This window comes from Anneissia japonica, unplaced genomic scaffold (assembly GCF_011630105.1).
Source record: "Anneissia japonica isolate Jap-2015-1 unplaced genomic scaffold, ASM1163010v1 scaffold287958_len91139_cov150, whole genome shotgun sequence".
In the NCBI taxonomy this organism is placed as follows: Eukaryota; Metazoa; Echinodermata; class Crinoidea; order Comatulida; family Comatulidae; genus Anneissia; species Anneissia japonica.
This window is the reverse complement of record NW_022731963.1, coordinates 51,710-58,831: the sequence shown is the minus strand read 5'-3', so window position 1 is coordinate 58,831 and position 7,122 is coordinate 51,710. Positions and strand designations below refer to the sequence as shown.

Sequence of the window (7,122 nt, the reverse complement as noted above, 5' to 3'; positions counted from 1 at the left end):
TGGAAAATCTGTATGAGTATTGGCTGTTCATTTCTTACACATACTGGGGAATAGTTTCAAGTAGCCTTCACCTACAAGACACAGAGTTACACTTCATGAACATTAATTTATTTTATATTATATATTATTTGTTTACTTAGGTACACAGGGCAAGGATTGTCAATAGCAGAAGATGTTACAGCAAGTTTTACAGTATCCAGAATCAAATTGAAAACTACAAACAAAAGGAGAATTTTTATGAACTTTCTTGTGAACAAAACAACAAACATTTACAATGAAATTGCTAATAAATGTTTTACAGGCAAAAGAACTCACAGCGTCACTTGCAGTTGGAATTGCTATTTTAATCATCGCAACAATAGCTTGTGTACTTATATGCGCTAAATTTTCAACCAATATGTTCGTGGGAAGCCAATCCCGTCGTCAAAATGCGTGTACATGTGGTAGCCCAGAATCTATATCTGATATATGCCGGTATTGCACCAACAGACGAGCTTACAAGAAACCTAAGTGGAACACAATTAGTGATCGCCCACCAATGCCAACTCCAAAACCTGTTGCTCGACCCAATTGGATCAGTACTACGGAGCAAGAATATGACAATCCATTGGATTCCGATGCAATCAAAGATGGGTCATCATCGTGTCAGAATGAGAACCGAAGAACATCCAGACTGGCAAATGTCTTGCGTAGAAGCCATGATTTATTTCCAAGATACATTAATGGAAAACTTGTTAGAAAACATAAGCATAGGAATGTTTGTGTGCACACAGAAAATTCTGTACTTACAGTTGTGTGAAATGCATCCCATGCCAGAGACTACGAATAGAAGCATATTTTCCAGCACAAAACTCCCATGCTATAATTTAGTTAAGCGCCATCTGTATATTGTATGTAATTAAGTTAGCAACTGCAACCAAATTTTATATGTACCTTGTTATCTTGTTATACATTAAAACAATTTAAGTTATTTTGAGTGTTTAATATATTGTGTGGTTTACTTGCAAATCTTATGTTTAATAGTCTATCTGTCAGTGACATTTTCTACTTGAAGTTCTCCTCCTTTGGTGGTACTTTGACTACTGAATTCAGTTTCCCTTGACTGTCTTTGACCAGAGTATAGGAAGAATAGAGAGCATAGCCTTGTTCGTAAATATGTCACTCCCTAGTTACGCCAATGAAGTCGCCATAGTCTTCATGAAAAGTGCGCCAGGTATGCTCTAGTTTAGCAGTTAACCAGGATTTTGAAAAGGGGAGGGTTGTAGAAATATTACATCCACTAAAACTTTTTTATGCAAGGCGCAGAATTAGGCACTTTTTTTCTCTTTCGCAGGGTTAAACCCCATTTATTTTAATCTTCTTTTATTAATCATTCTTTTTTTTATTTTATCATATTTTACAATTAATACATCAACATACACATGTGTATACGCGCGTAAATGATTCAGATCGACACAAAAATATGCATGATACATACATTCACATATACAGGTCAACTTCCCTTTTTCTTCTTTAAGTAATTTGTTTACAAACTATTGCAATAACAACCCAGCAAATATTAGAGATGCAGCATATCAATGGCTATGACTACGCCATAAATTATTTACTTACTTTGCCATTTATTTCCATTAATTTAATAATACTTTTTTCATATTTGAACACACATGCTCAGTACAGGGAAGTATTAGATAATTTTTAAAAGCATAGTTGCATAAAAGGTGTATCATTCATTTACTGTAGGCCACAACGAGCTTACTGTGCTCTCTTCTTTTTCTATCTTTGCTTTGACTTCAAACAACAATAAATTATTCCCGACATATCGTAATCAGAAGATCAGATAAAATGTTATGATAATACATAAATGGTAATGTTTTTTATGTTTGGAATCCAATTTCATTCAACACAAATGAGATATATGAATACTATTTTCGATAACTGAGGGCGCCACTAAGAACATTCTCGTAGACATGCCGATTCTGCATTGTAAAATATGCAATTCAAACATTGGACAAGGAGTTTAAAAGATCTCTATCAAAAAGTTGGGAGTTTTTTACCCCTCTTATCCCTAACACATCCGACAGCAAATACTGCTGATTGACCTATTGCAAGATTGATGCTACAGTCTAACATAGTGTAAACATATGTAAATATGTGTGTTTGGGAAAACATGTGCTTTTGTGGGATAAGCGTTTTGATTGGTCAATTGATATTAACATTTTTGAAAAGAACATTACAGATTGGAACAACACTTTAAACATACAAATAAGACGCATTCAGACTGGAACATTAGGTGTACATGGCCCTTGGATTTTTTAGCAGTACAGTATGTAATTACAGTTATAGTTATAAAGAGCTTACTAACAAACATTAATCACAGCAGTTTTTTTTGCTCATGATACACATAATTGGCAAAAACCTGCTTAGTCGGTTTAAATGTGCTCTATTTACTAAGAGCCCTGTACACATGATGACAATACTTACACTTACACATATAACATACAAACAAGATGCATTCAGACTGGAACAATACTTAAACATACACACAAGATGCATTCACACTGGAACAATATTTAAACATACAAACAAGATGCTTTCAGAGTGAGACAACACTTAAACATACAAAAATGATGCTTTCAGACTGGAACAATAAACATACAAACAAGATGCTTTCAGACTGGAACAATAAACATACAAACAAGATACTTTCAGACGGGAACAATACTTAAAACATACAAACAAGATGCTTTCAGACTGGAACAATACTTAAAAACATACAAACAAGATGCTTTCAGACTGGAACAATGAACATTCAAACAAGACGCTTTCAGACTGGAGCAATAAACATACAAACAAGATGCTTTCAGACTGGAACAATAAACATACAAACAAGATGCTTTCAGACAGGAACAATAAACATACAAACAAGATACTTTCAGACTGGAACAATACTTAAAACATACAAACAAGATGCTTTCAGACTGGAACAATACTTAAAAACATACAAACAAGATGCATTCAGACTGGAACAATAAACATACAAACAAGACGCTTTCAAACTGGAACAATAAGCATACAAACAAGACGCTTTCAGACTGGAACAATAAACATACAAACAAGACGCTTTCAGACTGGAACAATAAACATACAAACAAGATGCTTTCTGATGGGAACATTAAACATACAAAAACAAGATGCTTTCAGACTGGAACAATAAACATACAAAAAAAAGATGCTTTAAAGTCTTATGATGAGGTGATGAGAAAAAATCCAGTACTTCACATGAATTGAACCCAGGACCCTGGGATTGGAAGATAAACATCTTATGCAAAGGCAATTGTCAGCTGACATAATTCAATGGAGAACAAAGTGCAATGATGTGTGCACAACAGATTATTTTTAATGACAATCCGTTGACTACAACTGACAATCAGCAGGCAGCGTCGCGTCATCCAACGCTCACATGCATTGAAGTTGGATTTGTCCGGCGAGGTCGTACGACCAAGTGAGTGCCCAGCTTTAAAAACCAACCTATAGTTCCACATCACATTACATTTCTTCCTAAAAATGTTGCACAAAATGTCACTTGGATGAGATACATCATGCATGAACTTCCAGAAGGAACAGAATTAAACCTAATCATGGAAATGTGTAACGTATGTAAGGTATAGAAAAATGATGATTTTCCTTTAAAGTGCGTAAATTTTGTCTAAAACAAATAAGTAAATTAATAAAATGGTAAAACAAGTAAATTTTTGGGGAAAAAAAAAATCAAATATTGAATTGAACTTTAAGAAAACTTTTCACATTATAGTAACAGTAGTTCTTTCAAATGTCAGAAAAATATGAATTAGAATCTTGATTTTATTTTCATTCAAAAGAGTCACTCACAGGATGGAAGTTGTGCTCTTTAGATGTTTGGTTTATAAAATGTTATAATTGTTTTTAATTTCATTATATAGGCCTATTTATTGTAAATGTAAATAGTAGAGAAGGAGGTAAATCTCATAGTGATTCTTTACCTTCCCAGGAACTGTATAATGCCTTGTCATGCGAGACTTGCCTATCCTTGCTAAACAAGGTATAAAAAAAGTCTTGCCATACCAAACTGTAAAGTATCGTTTGTTTAGTTTTCTGAATAAATAAATAAACTACTGTAAGTCTCAGTATGTCCAGGTTTAAGAAGTAGAGTCTAAAGAAAATGTGATTAGTGTATTACCCAATTCACAAGTACAAAAATCTTACCAAATGTAACAAAATATAACCAAAAGTAGCATTTTACGGCACGTGTGAAAGTACCTCCGTGTAATATCCTTGTAAAATCTCGGAAATCTTTACCAGCCTCAATGAGGCTGGTAAAGCTTCCGAGATGTAGCATGGATGGTTCTGCGCATGCGCAGGAATTTTAACAACAACAACAACCTACTGTGTTTCATGGGGTTCTTTGAATTTTCTTCCTTCTGCAGATGATTCCGATCCACTAGAAATAGATAGGCCTAGTTTTTCTCAATGATGGATGAATTACCCTTGTTATCAATGTTAAGGGCATTTATTGCTTCGAATGTTTACTGTGATGGTGAGTTCAACAGTCCTGTAACAGGGGTTCTCAACTAGGCCTAGGCTAGGCCTATATCGCAGTAGGGGCAAAAATGATTCATTGAATAAACACTGAATAAATTTTACACGACCTTGGCATTACCTTACAGGCACGTGTGAATGCTTTATAACTCGGGAGATGGCTCGGTTACAATTTGTTACTTTTTGTTAAATTTAACTTCACGTGTGAATCGGGTATTTGTTAATGTCAAAGAAATTGTTAAAAACCATATCAAAAAGTATTATGCAAGCATTTATGAAAGGTTCTTAATAATTCATCAGGTGCAGGAGATTAAATTTTGAGATGAAAGGGCCAAAGGTCAAGGTCATGAAAATCATTTATTTTGGGTTGTTTTATATCACTATTCAGAATACAGGTATGCACTTTATAGAGTGAGTGCTCTACTTTCAGTCTCGAAAAATTGCTTAAGCATGGAAGACTATAATAATATTGATAATAATTTCTAAACGCTCGCTGTGCAAGTCGCTTGTGTCCTTGGGCAAGGCACTTTATCTACGTTTGTCTCTCTCCATCCAGGAGTACAAGTGTGTACCTGGTAGGTTCAAACACAACCACGTGCTGATTACAGCTGCAACATTATGGGGTATGAGTGTTGTTCCATGTGCTTGATCCAGTGCCCGGGGGTAATAATGTAAAGTGCATAGAGGTTAGTCTATAAAGTGCGCTATATGTCAACAATTATTATTATTATGAATTAGTTATATTTACACTATTTTGTGTTAAATATCCAATTCCTCTTCATCTTATAACTGTTTGGATTTCTTCAAGTTTAAAAAAAATATAATTATAAATAATGGCACATCGATACTGTTTTACAGACGTTTTGTCAGCCAATTTACTCATGAACGAATATTTGTAGCCAAGTTAAATATCTATGCAAAAACACACATGTATATTTCTACCCAATGCAAAAAAAGAATATGATTTTTCTCAAATTTTTAAAACAACTAACTTATTAAGTACCTAATAAAGTACACTATTCATTTATTTTAAGAGAAACAAATTAGTAAAACGTAAAGGTTAACAAAAAAAAAACCAGTTTTTGTGATTATGCAAATCTAGAGTAATGTAAACTAGAAGTCAAACTGGTATCATTTTCATTTTTACGAACATAGTTTACGCACTTTTCTTTGAATATGAAAGTAAAAACATAAAAACATGTAAGACAACTTTAGTCTAAATAAGAAAATGAAACTAATGCAAAAACTGTACATTTGCTTTGATGCTGAAGTTTGATTAGGACATACTCTTAAGGTTCTACAATAGCACGTTTGACAGGTAATCAACCTTTTATTGTTTTCATAAGATTTTAAAATTTACATATTTTATACTGTCCGTATTGATGCGTATATAGGACGGGGCTTGTAGATCTTTTCAATAATTCATACGCTTTTTTTTTATTACAAGCTTGAGAGGATACAGATTATAGATACAGATAAGCTTTAATTCATCCTTTTTATCAGAAATTAATATAAAGTGATAGGTCATTTTGGGGACATTCAACATTATCAACATTTTCACAAGTCTAAAAACAGTACACTAGGGGGAGGGGGAAGACAAATCAGTATACTCTTACATACAGTATGCATAAAAATTTTGATTCAAAATAACATGCAATATGCAAAATAGTGTTAAAGATATAATGTAACTATGGATATAATATTCATTTTTAAGCAACCAAGTACATTGCTTTTTAGTTGACTTCACAAAAAAATGCAGAATGGTTTTGCAAAATCAACATTGTTAGTACACATTCAGAGGGAAGGGAGGGGGGTACCAAAAAAGAGTACTGTTTGTACTGTTTGTGTAATTGTGAAAGACCCCTTACTGGGATTGACTTACTATTGATGAAATTATGAGTAAAAGTATAATAATAACTAGATTTGAACTCGTCACTGAGGACGAGTTAGGTGATCCGCCGTACTTTGACCCTCACAAAGCACGCACGGTTCTGATTGAAAAGTATTATATGCTAAAACATGCTCTATTTAAAGAGTAATTTTGAGCATTTTAAAAGGAATTTTAAAGGAAAATAGTAATTTTGAGCATTTTAAGGACTTACGAATGTGTACACATACGTCTTAACGTCCGTGCGCACGGTAGTATTAATACAGTGTCAGAAACCCAACACATGTAACCGAAACGTAATTTCCAGCTTCAGTACGTGGGCGTGGAAATGAGCGTACGGCGCGTAAATTTTGGAAAGTTTTGGAATATTCAAAATGACCTGAAACGTGCTTTAAATTATCTGAAAAGTGATATTAACAATTTTAAAATTTTAACGCACAAGTACGAATACCTTATACGACGTGCCTGACGACCGTAATGGCACATGAATTTAAACCTTGCCAAGTTTAATTTAAAACCCCCTGTTGGTTGGTAATGCCACACGAACTATCGGTCTGATAGTGTCGAAATACAGTCTGCCGCCCTCTATTTTCAATGTGTTTACATCTTTTAAGAAAGAAAGATGAGAAGGCTCCAAAAAAAGCATTCTTTTTGACCAT

At 33.8% G+C, this 7,122-nt stretch overlaps 1 protein-coding gene across 1 annotated transcript in view; it reads left to right on the top strand.

Annotated features, from left to right (window-relative positions):
• Positions 1 to 5,840: 5,840 nt before the first annotated feature.
• The window catches only part of LOC117115517, a 6,358-nt gene continuing 5,076 nt past the window's right edge, over positions 5,841 to 7,122 (top strand). Inside the window, exon 1 of the mRNA XM_033259353.1 lies at positions 5,841 to 5,893. The gene's annotated coding sequence lies outside the window, so the exon portion shown is untranslated. The remainder of the gene's footprint in view (positions 5,894 to 7,122) is intronic.